The sequence below is a fragment of the Poromitra crassiceps genome (genome assembly GCF_964638095.1).
Source record: "Poromitra crassiceps genome assembly, chromosome: 6".
Classification (NCBI taxonomy): Eukaryota; Metazoa; Chordata; class Actinopteri; order Beryciformes; family Melamphaidae; genus Poromitra; species Poromitra crassiceps.
In genome coordinates this window covers 52,568,550-52,588,074 of record NC_139627.1, presented here as the reverse complement: position 1 = coordinate 52,588,074, position 19,525 = coordinate 52,568,550, and positions in this window count along the sequence as shown.

The following is a 19,525-nucleotide window of genomic DNA, read 5'->3' as shown; positions in this document are numbered from 1 at the left end:
ATCTACCACTACGCCGGAAAATGTACTAATTCTAAGCTAACTTTGAGAGAGCCTCAAATTGAGTTGGAATATTTGACCATGACAAAGTGACATAATTTGTAGCTTTAACTACACTAAATTGCATGGCTGCTAAACATGCTAGAGCTAGCCAGATGTGCTAACCAAGATGCATGTTTTCACCATCCTCTACTACTAGTCTACCGCAGTTGGTTAGCTTTAAATGCTGTGTGTGTGTGTGTGTGTGCGCGTGCGCGTGTGTGTGTGTGTGTGTGTGTGTGTGTGTGTGTGTGTGTGTGTGTGTGCGTGTGCGTGCGTTAAACCCCTATAGGCGCATACAGTAGATATTACAAATCCATAATGGTGGAGCGTAATAGCGACACATCTGTTCGTGGCTCACCCTGCAGAGTTTGTACACCAGTTCTTTTCCAGTACAGGATTTTTCATGATTTGGCCAGCACCTTCAGGGCAAATCCCATCAAAAGTGAAGCACGCCAGGGGGGCAGATGCATAAAACTCTGTGTGGATTGAAGACTAAACATGATCCCATGAGTTTCTTGGAATATTACAATGCTGCCCATCTCTGCAAAAGACACCGTCATTGGCTTGGTACTGTATGAAGAAGGCAGCACACGCATTACCCCATATGTTCAGGGATGTCACTCTGCATCCCGTAACAGATGCCAGTTGGTAGGCACTTATCTGAGGTGTCTTAATAGTTCTGTGAGTGGGAGGCCTTTTACAATGAGTGGCTCCGGCGGGGACGTCCTTGCTCTTGTTTTTGCCAAATTCTAGCCCTCACAGGGCTACTTACTACACAGGACCGTTCCCCTCGTCTGAGGTATCAGAGGCCCAAGACGATCACAAGTGCACAATCCTTCATTCCTAGCAGTATTCAATTCCTTCTGACATTCTGTGGATGTGTGCATTTCCTGTGTGCGCGATGGGAACCTTGTCTAATCCTTCTTATCTTAATCTAGTCAGCGAGGAGCCCATTTCCCCACCTCCCTCCTGCCAACTCCAAGCCTGGGCTCTGCTGCTCTGCACTGGAGGCGCCTGCATCTGAAGCCCACACTGACTGTGCTGCCAGATGCACGGCCATGTGCATGCTCACACACGTGCACACACGCACGTGCACACACGCACGCGCACACACACGTGCACACATACACACGCACACACATGCACACGTGCACGCGCACACACACGCACACAAATGCAAACAGCATACATTGAAATAAACTGAAATACACTGAAAACCACACCACTATATTTTCTTTTCACATCATACAAGTGACTGAATCTTAACGAAGACGTGTCACATTCACACATCATACAAGTGACTGAATCTTACGTCACACACCAAATGCATTGAATGCTGCAAGCAGTGATTGTTAAAATCTATGGAGACCTAAATGCTTCTTCATCTGGGGGTTGCAGTTAAAAAGTTATTTCCGAAATGTAATGGCTATTTTGTGAAGAAGAAGCAGAAAAAACATGAGGTTCATGAGGTTCATCATTAAAACCTCTTAAAAATAAATAATCTATACCCCCTTAACTACAGTACTGTATAAAGTATCACAAGTCATAAGGCTTTACTTGTATCAAGTAGTTACTGTAGGCTGTCATTTTGGAATGAAATGCCATTGTCATTTTTTATTTCATAGTATTGGCAGTGGGAAGCCAAATGCGTGGGTAAGAAAGATAATGAGAGCTTGAATGTCAAAGTCATCCAATAGCTAATAAATCCGACGAATCTCTGGACTGTGACTTTACAGGACAAGTGTGTTATTTTAAGAGAGAACTCAAAGTATTTGAGCCATCTGTTGCATAATACATGTATGGATTTATATACCTCCCCTGGGAGTTAGACCTCCTCTGGTCTCCAAAGCCTCCAGGACACACTCAAATTCTTCTTCTCCCCTCCCCCCTTTTTTAGCTCCTTTATTTATCCTAGGCTTGCCCGCTGCGCAGCCTCGCCCGCCCTGCAGTCTCTCGCCTGCTCTATGACATCACTGATTACATCATCACGGATGACATCATCACGGATGACATCATCACTGAACGTATTAGCCTCAGCCAGGAAGGATGACATCACTGATGACATAATCACTGATGACATCACATCATTAGGTAATTAGGGCAATCACCTAATAAAAAAATCCAGCTCCATCAGGTCACCCGCACGGGTGCTCTTTACACCCCCTGAAAGTTTCATCCCAATCGCAGGTAAAACGGCATAGCTGTGGCCGGTCAAAATTCTGCTCACACGCACGCGCGCACGCATGCACACAGACACACACACACACACAGACACACACACAGACACACACACACACACAGACACACACACATGCACGCACACAGAGACACACACGGACACAATAAAAGCCTGCAACACGACCGATCTGAAAAAGTTTAATTATGTCCCAAAGGTTGATTGGAACATTTGTGTTTAGGCAAGTAAATCTGGGTTAGGGTTAGGATTAAATAACGAAAATGTCACTTCCGGTTGAACACAACCTCCTCCCCCTCCCATTTTCTCCCCATTGTACTTGGCCAATTCCCCCTGCTGTCCACTCATTGATCCACCCAATTCTGCCGATCTGGGGATAGACTAGCACATGCTTCCTCCAATACATGTGCAGTGATCTGGGGATAGACTAGCACATGCTTCCTCCAATACATGTGCAGTGATCTGGGGATAGACTAGCACATGCTTCCTCCAATACATGTGCAGTGATCTGGGGATAGACTAGCACACGGTTCCTCCAATACATGTGCAGTCGCCAGGCGGCTTTTTTTCACCGGACAGCGAGGAGTTTCACCGACAGGACGTAGCGCACATGTTTACAGTCCGACCTGTAGCAACAGCACTACAAAAGCAACGTGGAGCTAACTAACACATGAGCTATTTGACAGCGTTCTTTAGCAAGTTGCGAGGGGAACGCTATTATCCGGATTTTCTCCGACCACACCGACAGATTTTCATGCAAATCTAAAATCTGTCTTGAGAGATGACATCCTCCCTAACCAGCCTTCCAACCTGCCACTTGCGCACCTTGTTCATATTCAACCATGACTGCCTGGCACATCTTTGAATATTCTGTCAGTTGTTCTTGTCACCCTTATCTCTCTGAAACAAGATTAAGCTTTGTCACTCAGGACACAACATTGAGAAATTCATGAGTCTAGGCACGCACGCACACACACACGCACGCGCGCACACACGGGCACGCACACACACACACGGGCACGCACACACACACACACGCGCACACACACGGGCACGCACGCGCGCTCGCACACAGCTTTAAGTCAGCAATCATGTTCTTTTTATCTTTTTCATTCTCCGTTCTCTCTATTTGCTGATGATGTTATTCAGACTGACTTGCAATGAAGGAAACGTATTCAGCTCAGATTCCTCGATCAACTTGACCATCTTTAGTAAGGACAGGACGGGTCAAAGCCACAGCTAGTAGTGTGTGTTCCCAGAATGAGCATGGTAAAGACATCAGAACCAGGCACAGCTAGTAGTGTGTGTTCCCAGAATGAGCATGGTAAAGACATCAGAACCAGGCACAGCTAGTAGTGTGTGTTCCCAGAATGAGCATGGTAAAGACATCAGAACCAGGCACAGCTAGTAGTGTGTGTTCCCAGAATGAGCATGGTAAAGACATCAGAACCAGGCACAGCTAGTAGTGTGTGTTCCCAGAATGAGCATGGTAAAGACATCAGAACCAGGGAGGCTTACCATCTAGCATCTTCCCTTCCAACTTCCTTTTAGTTGACCCATGACTGGCAGAGGCAGCTCTCCATTCCATTCCCGAATGTCCCTGAGTGAGTGAGTGACTGACTGACTGAGTAAGTGACTGAGTGACTGACTGAGTAAGTGACTGAGTGAGTGACTGAGTGAGTGACTGAGTGAGTGACTGAGTAAGTGACTGAGTGAGTGACTGAGTGAGTGACTGAGTGAGTGACTGAGTGAGTGACTGAGTGAGTGACTGAGTGACTGACTGAGTAAGTGACTGAGTGAGTGACTGAGTGAGTGACTGAGTGACTGACTGAGTGAGTGACTGAGTGACTGACTGAGTAAGTGACTGAGTGAGTGACTGAGTGAGTGACTGAGTGAGTGACTGAGTGAGTGAGTGACTGAGTAAGTGACTGACTGACTGACTGACTGACTGAGTAAGTGACTGAGTGACTGAGTGACTGAGTGACTGAGTGACTGAGTGACTGAGTGACTGAGTGAATAAGTGACTGAGTGACTGAGTGAGTGACTGACTGGCTCATGCAAATGAAACCATTGGTCGGCCGAAACAAGTGGGCTGGGCCGAAACAAGTGGGCTGGGCCTAAACAAGTGGGCTGGCAGAGCGCTGTTGTGGAGGCAGTAACAGCGCTAAAAATAGCCTGCTGCCAGACACACACACACACACCGACACACACACACACTTCATTTCATCTCCTTCATTTAAAGCTTCACGAATCATACCCTCCTTATGTGGCAGCAGTACTCCTTTTGGGCGTAGTTTGAGTGTTCTTAGAAGGTCTTTCTAATTCGTACAGACTCCGCAGTCATGAACTCAATTTAAAGGGTGGTCTCAGTCACCGGATGTCATGCACCTCAAAGCACTAGCTCACTGGGGTTTCTGCTCAGCACATAATCCTTCATCGACTCACTCACTTCCATTCCCACACCTTCCCACATCAGCGTGCTAAGCAAGTTCTATGACAGGCCCAGCCACAACTCCCATCGAACAGAACGTAACCAGGGTTAAGTTCAGCACCAACTACATGTAGCAAACCGTTCATGTCAACAGAAACGGCAGAGTGTTTCGTACACCAAGTCGTGCGACACAACGCTGGTCTTAACGTCTGATCTACCTTGCACATTGCCTCTCCAAACGGCGGGGTTTTATACCAACCCGATCTCCAAATAAATTGTAAAATAGCAACGTTTTTGGACCAACGTTGCTATGTTACAATTTCGGTTGCGAAATTGTAAAACGGTAACGTACGTTTCTCCAGGGGTGGGCGTGGTTTCCCGAGATTTTCCGTTTCTAACCCCTCCCCCTATACCCTAACTCTAAACCTAAAATGTCAGAACGTTACCATTTTACAATTGTAACATAGCAACAACGTTGGTCCAAAACGTTGCTATTTTCCAATTGTCTGTGAGACTGTGTTGTTTATACACGTCACTGCTGATTGGGTAACACCTCCGCCACACCCACCGAACGAGAGACAAGATACCTCAAAGCCTGTGTACACCATTCGACGATACACAACAACCGGAAACCGTAGTACACGGCACCCACCATCTCGCAGATTGAACACACCCCTGACGTCTTGACACGTTGCATTCAAACCTCGCACAGGATGCTTATCCCCTCCATCGACGGCGCTTTCGAATCCTCAATCCTGCCGGTTCACCCCCTCCTTGTACAATCCTGCTCACTCAGCTCCACCTCTCCATTCCGACTTTCGACCCCGCGTCTTCAACCTCAAATCCAACAAACACCTGCCGAGCCACATTCCGCCTCTCCGACTTCTCCATCCACAACTTCGACCTCCTCGCTTCACCCCGAGACCCTCCTTTCACCTTAGAGCCGCAATCTCAGCAACGTTCGAAGTCCGTGCTCGTCGCTGCACATGGAGTTCTCTTGGGGGTTATGATGGAGTCAAGAAGAGGCCCCATCAGCAACGATGGAGTCAAGAAGAGTCCCCATCAGCGAGACAGTACCCCCACCCTGAGTCTCCATTCCCTGGTTCCTCAAGACAACCATCGACCCAGACTCATTCGACCGCCCCCCCGCCCCGCGATCATCCCCAGTCTCTAACCACTATCCATCCCTCCCCTCCATCATCCTTACATCTCATTACCCTCAATCCCTATCATTCATTCATTCATTCATCCCTCCTCCCTTGGTCCTTCCATCCCTCTTCCCTCGAACCCTGTGCATCAATAAATCATTTCAACATTATTGATTGTGGGTGTGGTCTTGGTTAGTGAAATGCCATTGCTTATATTAGTGGGCAGGAATTGGTGATTCAGAGCATTTCATGGAAGCCATCAGACCATTTAATACATATGACAGCACAGGCCATCAGACCATATACATACAGTATGACAGCACAGACCATTTAATACATACAGTATGACAGCACATACCATTTAATACATACAGTATGACAGCACAGACCATCAGACCATATACATACAGTATGACAGCACAGATCATCAGACCATATACATACAGTATGACAGCACAGACCATCAGACCATATACATACAGTATGACAGCACAGACCATCAGACCATATACATACAGTATGACAGCACAGACCATATACATACAGTATGACAGCACAGATCATCAGACCATATACATACAGTATGACAGCACAGACCATCAGACCATATACATACAGTATGACAGCACAGACCATCAGACCATATACATACAGTATGACAGCACAGACCATCAGACCATATACATACAGTATGACAGCACAGGCCATTTAATACATACAGTATGACAGCACAGACCATCAGACCATATACATACAGTATGACAGCACAGACCATTTAATACATACATATGACAGCACAGACCATCAGACCATATACATACAGTATGACAGCACAGACCATTTAATACATACAGTATGACAGCACAGACCATTTAATACATACAGTATGACAGCACAGACCATTTAATACATACAGTATGACAGCACAGACCATTTAATACATACAGTATGACAGCACAGACCATTTAATACATACAGTATGACAGCACAGACCATTTAATACATATGACAGCACAGATCATCAGACCATATACATACAGTATGACAGCACAGATCATCAGACCATATACATACAGTATGACAGCACAGACCATCAGACCATATGCATACAGTATGACAGCACAGACCATCAGACCATATACATACAGTATGACAGCACAGACCATCAGACCATATACATACAGTATGACAGCACAGACCATCAGACCATATACATACAGTATGACAGCACAGACCATTTAATACATACAGTATGACAGCACAGGGCATGTGCACACACACTAAACATGTCAATTGCATGGTGGTGGGGTATGGTGGAGGGGGTGCAGATGACAGTTACAGTTTTAATTTGATATATGAGCTGAATCTCGGTGTCAATAAGTCCCTGGTGTGTGGCGTACTGATAACACCAGGAGAATGAGTGAATAAACAAACAGGCAGGGACACACAGACACACAGACACACACATACTTTAGTTTATTTGACATATCCGTTTAAAATACATGCAAGTCAGGCATTAAAAAAAAACAATGTCAAGGATAACACAAAAAAGTCATGGACTTGTTTCCGTTGTGGACACATACATACATACATACATATATACATACATATATACATACATACTGTACATACATACATACATACATATATACATACATACATACATACATACATATATACATACATACATACACACACACACACACACACACACACACACACACACACACACACACACACATACATACATATATACATACATACATACATACATACACACACACACACACACATACATACATACATATATACATACATACATATATACATACATACATACACACATACATATATACATACATATATACATACATACATACATACATACATACATACATACATACATACATACATACTGATAAACACAAAGTAGTGACGCATGGCGAGAGAGGGATGAGAGAGAGAGAGAGAGGAGAAATACATTGACAGCAATACATGCTGATAGAGGTATACAGTGCCATTATGGCTTTATGATGCTGGGGGAATTCCTTTATTGAGCGTATATCACTTCAATTCCATTGTCCCTGCAGTCATGCAAACGGAGTGTGTTGTTATTGGAAGACTGCGTTCTATTACAAATAACATGGTAATTACATGTGCAATCTGTGTAATACGTAATCCTTCACATTCTTTGCTCCCGCAGAACGTGTGCGTGTGTGTGTGTGTGTGTGATTTGCACACGCAATTTGATTTGCACACACATGTGTGTGTGTGTGATTTGCACGTTTCATGCATCCCAATAAAGGCTCTAATGGTTTGTCACTTGAACAAAATGAGAACGGCAAAACAGCGGCACCCCGAAACAATAATGAAGCCCACTTTACCAGGCAGGCACTGATTTATGTCGACTCATCTCAGAAATGGCGTCTGACTTTGCGTTAATGCTCGGAGCTCCAAGGTGAGCTCGCCGTGCACCTGCCAGTGTCATGACTACGAGCGCTGGAGTTTCTCAGGGAGGGAGGAGTGTCTCAGGGAGGGAGGAGTGTCTCAGGGAGGGAGGAGTGTCTCAGGGAGGGAGGAGTGTCTCAGGGAGGGAGGAGTGTCTCACAGAGGGAGGAGTGTCTCAGGGAGGGAGGAGTGTCTCAGGGAGGGAGGAGTGTCTCACAGAGGGAGGAGTGTCTCAGGGAGGGAGGAGTGTCTCAGGGAGGGAGGAGTGTCTCACAGAGGGAGGAGTGTCTCACAGAGGGAGGAGTGTCTCAGGGAGGGAGGAGTGTCTCACAGAGGGAGGAGTGTCTCACAGAGGGAGGAGTGTCTCACAGAGGGAGGAGTGTCTCATAGAGGGAGGAGTGTCTCAGGGAGGGAGGAGTGTCTCAGGGAGGGAGGAGTGTCTCACAGAGGGAGGAGTGTCTCACAGAGGGAGGAGTGTCTCAGGGAGGGAGGAGTGTCTCAGGGAGGGAGGAGTGTCTCACAGAGGGAGGAGTGTCTCACAGAGGGAGGAGTGTCTCAGGGAGGGAGGAGTGTCTCACAGAGGGAGGAGTGTCTCACAGAGGGAGGAGTGTCTCACAGAGGGAGGAGTGTCTCACAGAGGGAGGAGTGTCTCAGGGAGGGAGGAGTGTCTCAGGGAGGGAGGAGTGTCTCATAGAGGGAGGAGTGTCTCACAGAGGGAGGAGTGTCTCAGGGAGGGAGGAGTGTCTCAGGGAGGGAGGAGTGTCTCAGGGAGGGAGGAGTGTCTCACAGAGGGAGGAGTGTCTCAGGGAGGGAGGAGTGTCTCAGGGAGGGAGGAGTGTCTCACGGAGGGAGGAGTGTCTCACAGAGGGAGGAGTGTCTCAGGGAGGGAGGAGTGTCTCACAGAGGGAGGAGTGTCTCAGGGAGGGAGGAGTGTCTCAGGGAGGGAGGAGTGTCTCACGGAGGGAGGAGTGTCTCACAGAGGGAGGAGTGTCTCAGGGAGGGAGGAGTGTCTCACGGAGGGAGGAGTGTCTCACAGAGGGAGGAGTGTCTCAGGGAGGGAGGAGTGTCTCACAGAGGGAGGAGTGTCTCAGGGAGGGAGGAGTGTCTCATGGAGGGAGGAGTGTGTCTCAGGGAGGGAGGAGTGTCTCACGGAGGGAGGAGTGTCTCATGGAGGGAGGAGTGTCTCAGGGAGGGAGGAGTGTCTCAGGGAGGGAGGAGTGTCTCAGGGAGGGAGGAGTGTCTCAGGGAGGGAGGAGTGTCTCATGGAGGGAGGAGTGTCTCACAGAGGGAGGAGTGTCTCACAGAGGGAGGAGTGTCTCAGGGAGGGAGGAGTGTCTCACAGAGGGAGGAGTGTCTCAGGGAGGGAGGAGTGTCTCACGGAGGGAGGAGTGTCTCAGGGAGGGAGGAGTGTCTCACAAGTGGGACTATTTGAGATGCGATGAGGGTGCAATAATGTATGCGTGTGAGTGTGCGTGCGTGCACTGAGCGGAGGGCGTGCGTATGTGTGAGTGTGCGTGCGTGCACTGAGCGGAGGGCGTGCGTATGTGTGAGTGTGCGTGCGTGCACTGAGCGGAGGGCATGTGTATGTGAGTGTGCGTGCGTGCACTGAGCGGAGGGTGTGCGTATGTGTGAGTGTGCGTGCGTGCACTGAGCGGAGGGTGTGCGTATGTGTGAGTGTGCGTATGTGTGAGTGTGCGTGCGTGCACTGAGCGGAGGGTGTGCGTATGTGTGAGTGTGCGTGCGTGCACTGAGCGGAGGGTGTGCGTATGTGTGAGTGTGCGTGCGTGCACTGAGCGGAGGGTGTGCGTATGTGTGAGTGTGCGTATGTGTGAGTGTGCGTGCGTGCACTGAGCGGAGGGTGTGCGTATGTGTGAGTGTGCGTATGTGTGAGTGTGCGTGCGTGCACTGAGCGGAGGGCGTGCGTATGTGTGAGTGTGCATATGTGTGAGTGTGCGTGCGTGCACTGAGCGGAGGGCGTGCGTATGTGTGAGTGTGCGTGCGTGCACTGAGCGGAGGGCGTGTGTATGTGTGAGTGTGCGTGCGTGTGAGTGTGCGTATGTGTGAGTGTGCGTGCGTGCGTGCACTGAGCGGAGGGCGTGCGTATGTGTGAGTGTGCGTGCGTGCACTGAGCGGAGGGCGTGCGTATGTGTGAGTATGCGTATGTGTGAGTGTGCGTGCGTGCACTGAGCGGAGGGCGTGCGTATGTGTGAGTATGCGTATGTGTGAGTGTGCGTGCGTGCACTGAGCGGAGGGCGTGCGTATGTGTGAGTGTGCATATGTGTGAGTGTGCGTGCGTGCACTGAGCGGAGGGCGTGCGTATGTGTGAGTGTGCATATGTGTGAGTGTGCGTGCGTGCACTGAGCGGAGGGCGTGTGTATGTGTGAGTGTGCGTGCGTGTGAGTGTGCGTATGTGTGAGTGTGCGTGCGTGCGTGCACTGAGCGGAGGGCGTGCGTATGTGTGAGTGTGCGTGCGTGCACTGAGCGGAGGGCGTGCGTATGTGTGAGTGTGCGTATGTGTGAGTGTGCGTGCGTGCACTGAGCGGAGGGCGTGCGTATGTGTGAGTGTGCATATGTGTGAGTGTGCGTGCGTGCACTGAGCGGAGGGCGTGCGTATGTGTGAGTGTGCGTATGTGTGAGTGTGCGTGCGTACACTGAGCGGAAGGCGTGCGTATGTGTGAGTGTGCGTATGTGTGAGTGTGCGTATGTGTGAGTGTGCGTGCGTGCACTGAGCGTGCGTATGTGTGAGTGTGCGTGCGTGCACTGAGCGGAGGGCGTGCGCCTCCAGCTGCCCTGCTGCTCACAGACTGTCTGCAGCCATCATGGAGGGAGGCCCTCATTGTGTGAAGGACAAAAGCGGCGTGTGCCACCGGGGGGAGATAACAGTGATTTATGAGGGTCTGTCACAGCAGCGGCAGGTAAACATGCACTTTGGGGGGCCGTCTGCGAACTTGCCGCCATTCTCTACCTGCAAGGAGAAGCTGGCTGGAATGTAGCTTATTGACTGGTCCACAGGAGGCGCTGTTGCACTAAGGCCTCAGGGGATATGGAAACTTGTGGAATCTGAGAAGTTGCTCCTTAAATATCATGGGGTATATTTTAAATGGCAGGGCTACTGGAACACATTCATTAAAATGGGTAACATTGGTGAATGAGGTATTTGTGAATCATATTTCCTTGTGTCTTGGGTTACATGTATGTGTGCTGCTGTCTGCCATGCATGCTACATGCTGTTCAGCTGTACCATGCTACATGCTGTTCAGCTGTACCATGCTACATGCTGTTCAGCTGCACCATGCTACATGCTGTTCAGCTGTACGACCATGCTACATGCTGTTCAGCTGTACCATGCTACATGCTGTTCAGCTGCACCATGCTACATGCTGTTCAGCTGTACGACCATGCTACATGCTGTTCAGCTGTACCATGCTACATGCTGTTCAGCTGTACCATGCTACATGCTGTTCAGCTGTACGACCATGCTACGTGCTGTTCAGCTGTACCATGCTACGTGCTGTTCAGCTGTACGACCATGCTACATGCTGTTCAGCTGTACGACCATGCTACGTGCTGTTCAGCTGTACGACCATGCTACGGGCTGTTCAGCTGTACGACCATGCTACGTGCTGTTCAGCTGTACGACCATGCTACGTGCTGTTCAGCTGTACCATGCTACGTGCTGTTCAGCTGTACGGCCATGCTACATGCTGTTCAGCTGTACCATGCTACATGCTGTTCAGCTGTACGACCATGCTACGTGCTGTTCGGCTGTACGACCATGCTACGTGCTGTTCAGCTGTACGACCATGCTACGTGCTGTTCAGCTGTACGACCATGCTACATGCTGTTCGGCTGTACGACCATGCTACGTGCTGTTCAGCTGTACAACCATGCTACATGCTGTTCAGCTGTACCATGCTACGTGCTGTTCAGCTGTACCATGCTACGTGCTGTTCAGCTGTACGACCATGCTACATGCTGTTCAGCTGTACGACCATGCTACATGCTGTTCAGCTGTACGACCATGCTACATGCTATTCAGCTGTACCATGCTACATGCTGTTCAGCTGTACCATGCTACGTGCTGTTCAGCTGTACGACCATGCTACGTGCTGTTCAGCTGTACCATGCTACGTGCTGTTCAGCTGTACCATGCTACATGCTGTTCAGCTGTACCATGCTACGTGCTGTTCAGCTGTACGACCATGCTACGTGCTGTTCAGCTGTACGACCATGCTACGTGCTGTTCAGCTGTACGACCATGCTACGTGCTGTTCAGCTGTACCATGCTACGTGCTGTTCAGCTGTACGACCATGCTACGTGCTGTTCAGCTGTACGACCATGCTACGTGCTGTTCAGCTGTACGACCATGCTACGTGCTGTTGAGCTGTACGACCATGCTACATGCTGTTCAGCTGTACGACCATGCTACGTGCTGTTCAGCTGTACGACCATGCTACGTGCTGTTCAGCTGTACGACTCCCTTGATGTCATGTCCCTTTTGTGTTTCATAACATTTTCCCATGCAGGAATGTATTCATCTCAACCCTGGTTGCTGCTGTACACGCAAATGTAATGCCTATCTGGTGAAATAAGGTGTTTTTTATTACCATAAATGAAGGCTAAATGAGTGAATGAATAAATAAGTAAGTAAATAAATAAATAAATAAATAAAAGAAAAAATACAGTACAGTGTGTACACACGCACACGCACGCACGCACACACACACACACACGAACACACACACACACACACACACACACGAACACACGGTATAACAAATCTCCTCGGCCAATCTGGACACATTTTACAAGCAGCAAGGCAGTCCCACAGTGGCTGATTCCTATCTTGCCCCAGGCTGCTGTGAATGAGGCTGACTGACTGGCTCTCTGCTCGTCTAGCGGAAGTTGAAATGAAGTTCCCGATAAGGACGGAGTATGATAAGTCATTCCAAGATTTCCACACCGCAGACGAACCCAGAGCAGTGTTACGGCAGAATAATCTGGTAATCTGTAAACACAGAGGACACCAAGTTTCTCACTCAGTTGTGTTTAGCTGCTGCTAGACACATTACAAGGAGAGTGTACATCTCGTGTTATTTTTTACAGTAAGGGTATTGATTGATTGATTGATTGATTGACTTTATTTGGTGAATGTCAACAAAACAGGGCACAAATACAGAAACAGACAATCACCGAGGATAAAAACACAATAAAGCCATAGGCTTATTTCCATTGCGGATATACTGTATATATATTTTTTTTTCAGATTGCGATCCGATCCGATTCGTGAATTAGTGCCAATATCGGCACCCGATACAAATATTGGATCGGATCGGCCCCATCCCTACCAGCAAATATTGAGTCGGTAACACTTTATAATAACCACCATTAATTAAATAGTGACATTTTATAGATCTGTCCACCTGTGTCCTCCTCGGCCCGCCTGCCCGCATCTTCGAGGAGCATCTCCGGCAGGACGTCACGCGTGGGGCTGCTGATGATACGGAGATGAGTTGGCAGGGAGTCCTATTTATTTAGCATGATTAGTAGATTGCTATTTTCACTGGTTTTGACACCACTGGTGAGGGAGTGGGCGGGGGCGGGGTCGGGGGATTAGATCTGGGGTAAGATTAGCTCTCTTGGTAAGCCCGATTAAAACCTATACAACACTTGTTAGCCTTTTATAATGAGAAGGATGCTGATGCTTAGCTGACAGAATGTCAAAAAAGAAAAGAAAGAAGATTTGCAATGAAATTCTTTGAGAACCATAACAACGGTAAGGTCCTGCCTATTTGACATGGCCACTAACTGGCCACTGCCGACTACTGCTAAGTCCTGCATCTTCATTCAGAGAAATCATCTACTTCCAGCCACCTTAAACATCCAAGCCAGTTTTCAGCAAATCGGGAGATGTTACATCAAATCCCATGTACAGATAATTTTCTCTCTAAAGGTAGGTGTGTGTGTGTGTGTGTGTGTGTGTGTGTGTGTGTGTGTGTGTGTGTGTGTGTGTGTGTGTGTGTGTGTGTGTGTGTAATATCACTGAGCAGGAATAAGACGTTGAACTGACACTTTGCGGATATATATATATTTTTTTTTCAGATTGCGATCCGATCCGATTCGTGAATTAGTGCCAATATCGGCACCCGATACAGATATTGGATCGGATCGGCCCCATCCCTACCAGCAAATATTGAGTCGGTAACACTTTATAATAACCACCATTAATTAAATAGTGACATTTTATAGATCTGTCCACCTGTCTTGAATGGCAAGATGACAGCAATTTTCTCCCAATCCGTACAATGTTACACTCCCCATCCCGACCTATCAACCCTATTGGCCATTCACCTTTGAGCATAATTACATCTTTTCGGAGTCATTGTTGAAATTGGGCGTCAGGCTCTTGAATAGCGTAAAAGAAGGATATTTCCCATCCTAACACGCTGCACCAGTGGAAACGGGTCGAGATAAAGAGGAGGTTGGCGGATGTAGCCATGGCAACAGCACAGCGTGTCACTTGCTAGCGCTGAGGGAAGAGGAGGGAAGAGGAGCGAACGTTAGTGGATGTCTGCTTCTGCTTCTGTGGTGTTGCCAGCCTCTGTTAAGCCATGGCAGGTTGAGAGATGAGAACGTCTTAATTGTCATTCGTCTCGCTCCCAGCCGCCGGGATCCCTCGCTCACACGTCCGTGCCCGCTCCATTAACCGCTGAGGGTCGCCTGGAGCTGATGTAATGGTGGGAAAGGTGATGTGAGGCTGATGTTGGGCTGGCGTGTTCACACAGAGTAACACCGATCTCATTGAAGTTGACCTTTGAGGTACTTTTGGGGGGGATTTAGTGAAGTATGCCTCGCCTTGACCTGAGGGGCTGCCGGGGTAATGAGTCCATTTGACTGCAATTAATATGCCAGTAGTGTGTAACCGTGAGGTAATTGGATGAAAGTCAAGCTCTCTATTGGCACTGTTGCGTAAAAACCTTGGAACTGCAATTTGGGTTCTTTTGATGGTTTTAGAACTTTCAGAACCCTCGGGACATCCTTTTTTTTTTTTCAAATTTTTTTTTATACAAATTTTATCCCCCATTAGTGCTCATTTTAATTTATTTATCCTGGTTGCTGCGCCACCCTCTGCCGATCTGGGGAGAGCCGAAACTGGCTCCATGCTTCCTCTGAGACATGGGCAGTTAGCCAGCCGCTTCTTTTCACCTGACAGGGGAAGCTTCACCGGTAGGACATAGCACGTGGGAGGCAGGCCCGTAGCTACCATTGAGGACACTGAGGTCATGACCTCGATATTATTATTATTATTATATTTTCTTTTTTAGAAAAATAGGGCCGGCCCCCAAATCTATTCATCTGTCATTGATGTTTTAAAGCCCTCATAAATGAACATGATATATGACAGTTGATCAGAAATGCAACAATTTGCTTCCTCTCTGTGTTCTATAGAAGGAAGAGACATAACTCACCACAACGTTCAAATTTTGCATTGGGGCTAGACTTTGGGGACAGTTCTATTGAAGTGAATGGGTAAGTAACTCCCCTGTAAGGATATTGCATGCTTTGTTGAGGGGTTCCTATATGTGCCATCCCCCTAGGGACATCCTTTACTGAGAATCCCAACCACTTTACTCAACTTATTTCTGAAATGCCAAATACAGTTTTCCTACCTGGAGATGGAGCAATTGTGATCAAGAGAGGGGGAGTCAAATTTTAGGCTGAACATTATAACACAACAGCACATGCCAAAATAATGTTCTGCTGTTATTGCAACTCAAATAAATACCGCCCCATATGATATAAATTCAATTAGAGGTCTTTGATGTGAAACTGTTGATAATCACGGGCCTATAGAGTTAGAGACACGTGACCAGAGGGTCTCCGGTTCAAATCCCGAGGTGGGCAGCAGAGTTCTAGTTGGGAGACGGAATGAGACACTCTCCCCTCCCTCAGCAACCACTGAGGTACAGTCCTTCCCTCAGCAACCACTGAGGTACAGTCCTTCCCTCAGCAACCACTGAGGTACAGTCCTTCCCTCAGCAACCACTGAGGTACAGTCCTTCCCTCAGCAACCACTGAGGTACAGTCCTTGGCTTCTCCATGCTGCCAACGCTTAACGTAAGAACAAGTAGGATCTTTTCATCCTCGACATTTGGGTCACGCTACCAGTGGAAATCAGTCGAGGTAAAGAGGTTGGTGGATCTACAGTATCTGTTCACTTGCTAGAGATGAGGAGTGAAGTTAGTGGATGTCTGCTTCTGTGGTGTTGCCAGCCTCTGTTAAACGATGGCAGGTTGAGAGATGAGAACGTCTAAGGCCGTGTGTCCATCTAGCTTCTTTTTCTGACCGCTAAACGCTGGAAGAACGCTGGGGAGCGCTGATCTCAGCGCACAATATGCAAGGAAGCAGTCTGAAAGTAACTCAGAAAGGCCTTTTTGACGACCCCACCCGGGCGGTGGGCACTCGAGGACATGCGAACGGGCACGCATTCCTTCAGTGTTCACAGCGTCCCAGGTGGGAATCGAACCCAGGACCTTCGAGCTGTGAGGCGACAGCGCTTACCACTGCACCACCGTACCCCCCAAAAAAGGGCCTTTCTGTGTGGAGTTTGCATGTTCTCCCCGTGCCTCCCGGGGGTTTCCTTCATATAGGAACCCCCTTCACCAAAACATGCAATATCCTGGTTGCTAATGGTTCCTCCTCTGGTCGTTAAGGGCGCCTGTTCGGAGGGAGGGGAACTGGTTGGAATAGTGTGAACCTCCCACGTGCTATGTCCTACTGGCAGGTGCAGACTGCATAATCGGGCACGTCGGGCAAATGCCCGGTGGCCTGGCCTGGAAAAAAAAAAAAAAAATTGGTGCCCGCAGTCAGGCCACTCACTGAACAGCAGGCCAGGCGCCGCCTACTGGTTTACTAGTGGTTTTATTACTTTATTAGTTAGTCTGAAGTAATAATTACACTTCAGGGTTAAAGTGGGTGCATCTCATTGTAAAATTAAACTCGGCCCAAATTGGGCTTCAAACGGCCCAAATTGGGCTTCAAACAGCCCAGATTTTTCGCCGCCGACCTTCGGCCGCCGGCACGCGCGTCGGCCTGTATCGGCCTGGCCTGCTTGGTATCTAATGCCCGGCCTGAATTATGATCCCAGTCCGCCCCTGCCTACCGGTGAAGCTTCCCCTGTCAGGTGAAAAGAAGCGGCTGGCTAACTGCCCATGTCTCGGAGGAAGCATGGAGCCAGTTTCGGCTCTCCCCAGATCGGCAGAGGGTGGAGTAGCAATCAGGATAAATAAATTAAATTAGCACTAATGGGGGATAAAAATGTGATAAAAAATTGTGAAAAAAATAATAATAATAATAATAATAATAACGCGTTATGGTCGGCCCTTAATCGCATCGTGATTAACGCCTTAACGCTGACAGCCCTAATATATATATATATACATTATATATTATGTATTTTATTGTTGCAGTACTGTATGTATGTTACTGACATACACTAGACATATGTCACTGCTCTGTGTTTCAAGGCTGCTGACCTCTTTTTTTTTTTTTTTTTTTTTAACACGATTTCAGACGGAAGCCCGTCAGAAGCCCGTCTTTATTGTCACACGAACACTACAACACATGCATGCGGCCACAACACACCCTCATGCTGACGGTGGCCGGTGAAATATGTCCTCTGCATTTGACCCATCCAGGCTTGTCCTTTCCTCCAGGGGGCAGGCCAGGAGCAGTGGTCGCTTTTTCTTTCGAGCGCCCGGGGACCAACTTCAGATGTTGTCGTCACTGGTCGGATGACGATCTTCTGCATGTTTTTAGTGGGGGGTTATGTACGGAGGAACCCCTTGGGGGGTAGGGGGAGAACATGCAAACTCCACACAGAAAGGCCCTTTCGACGAGATAGCCCATCTGGGCAGTAGGCACTGAAGAGCGCCCACAGCGTCTCAGGTGAGAATCGAACTCAGGACCTTCTAGCTGTGAGGCGACAGCGCTACCGACTGCACCACCGTAACCCCGCCCCGCCCCCCCCCCCCACATATTCCTCGCCATAAAAAAAGGAGGATGATCACATGACGGGCAGCACAAAGAAACATGTCAGGAGGATGATCACATGACGGGCAGCACAAAGAAACATGTCAGGACCGTGGCAGCAGGCCGACCTCTCAGACCTCTTATAGGCCTGCTATATATATATATATATATATATATATATATAAATGTTACTGTACACCCCTCATACAGTAATAATCAACTTAAATTGCAAGATGGAGTTATGTTGCTAGGGAACAGTTTGGAGCCCAGGTTATTTCCTGTTGCAGTAAGGTCCATTTAGAATATGTCAGCTTTGTGTTCATGCCAATTGGCTAAAAGGGGTGGGGGCAAATTTCGAAATGCAGGGTGGCAGAGGCAGAGTAGGGTGCCCCTGTCATCCCGCTTTTCGGGAAATGTGCATATGCGGACGCAGCTATTGCAAATTCACGCTTGTACTGACTTCAGTGGGTGATACCAAAATGTGTATGTCTTGGAAAAGAACTCTTGATTTCTACCTTCACAAGGTTGCAGCACATTATGCTGAAGACAGAAAGTGAGAACCGGAGACAGAGTCCCCTGCGCTATACGTTTTTATACTTCTGCATCACTTATTTACGTCTCGCCAGCATTCCCATAGTCATGCCATATGGGCAGAATTCATTTGAGCTGGCAATAACAGTGTGTTGTTGTGTTATAATGGTCTGCATGCCTAAAATTGACTCCCCCTCTCATTGTCTTTTGCTCCATCTCCAAATATGAGAACTTATTTGGAAGCTGTGACAAGCGTGTGAAGAGCCATATTCAGGAGGCGAGGGAGTCGAGTGGAGGCATAGAAACACAGCATGTCATGTTTCCTAATGAGCCGCCACCATTCATCAAAAGGCATCGGACACAAATGAAAAAATAATGGGCAGATACACACTCCCCCACAGCTAGTTGTACTGGATCAGACCATAGAGGGCCGCAGGGATGACGTATTTTTGTAGTCAGAACGCGGAAGTCCCGGACTTCCTGGTTCTTCACTGTTTCTGTCTATGGGATTTTTGAATGGGTTCTTGCCGCGATGCTTCAAATACGGTCTCTGGGCAACGCAAGATTAATCAAACGCGAACCAGAGTTCAGTCGGATAATCTTCACACATGAGGACCACTTTCATGAGTTTTGTAGCGTAAATGCGAGCCCTAGAAGTAAAAAGCTCGAGCTAAGCTAATCCAGAACTACACACCGTCGCA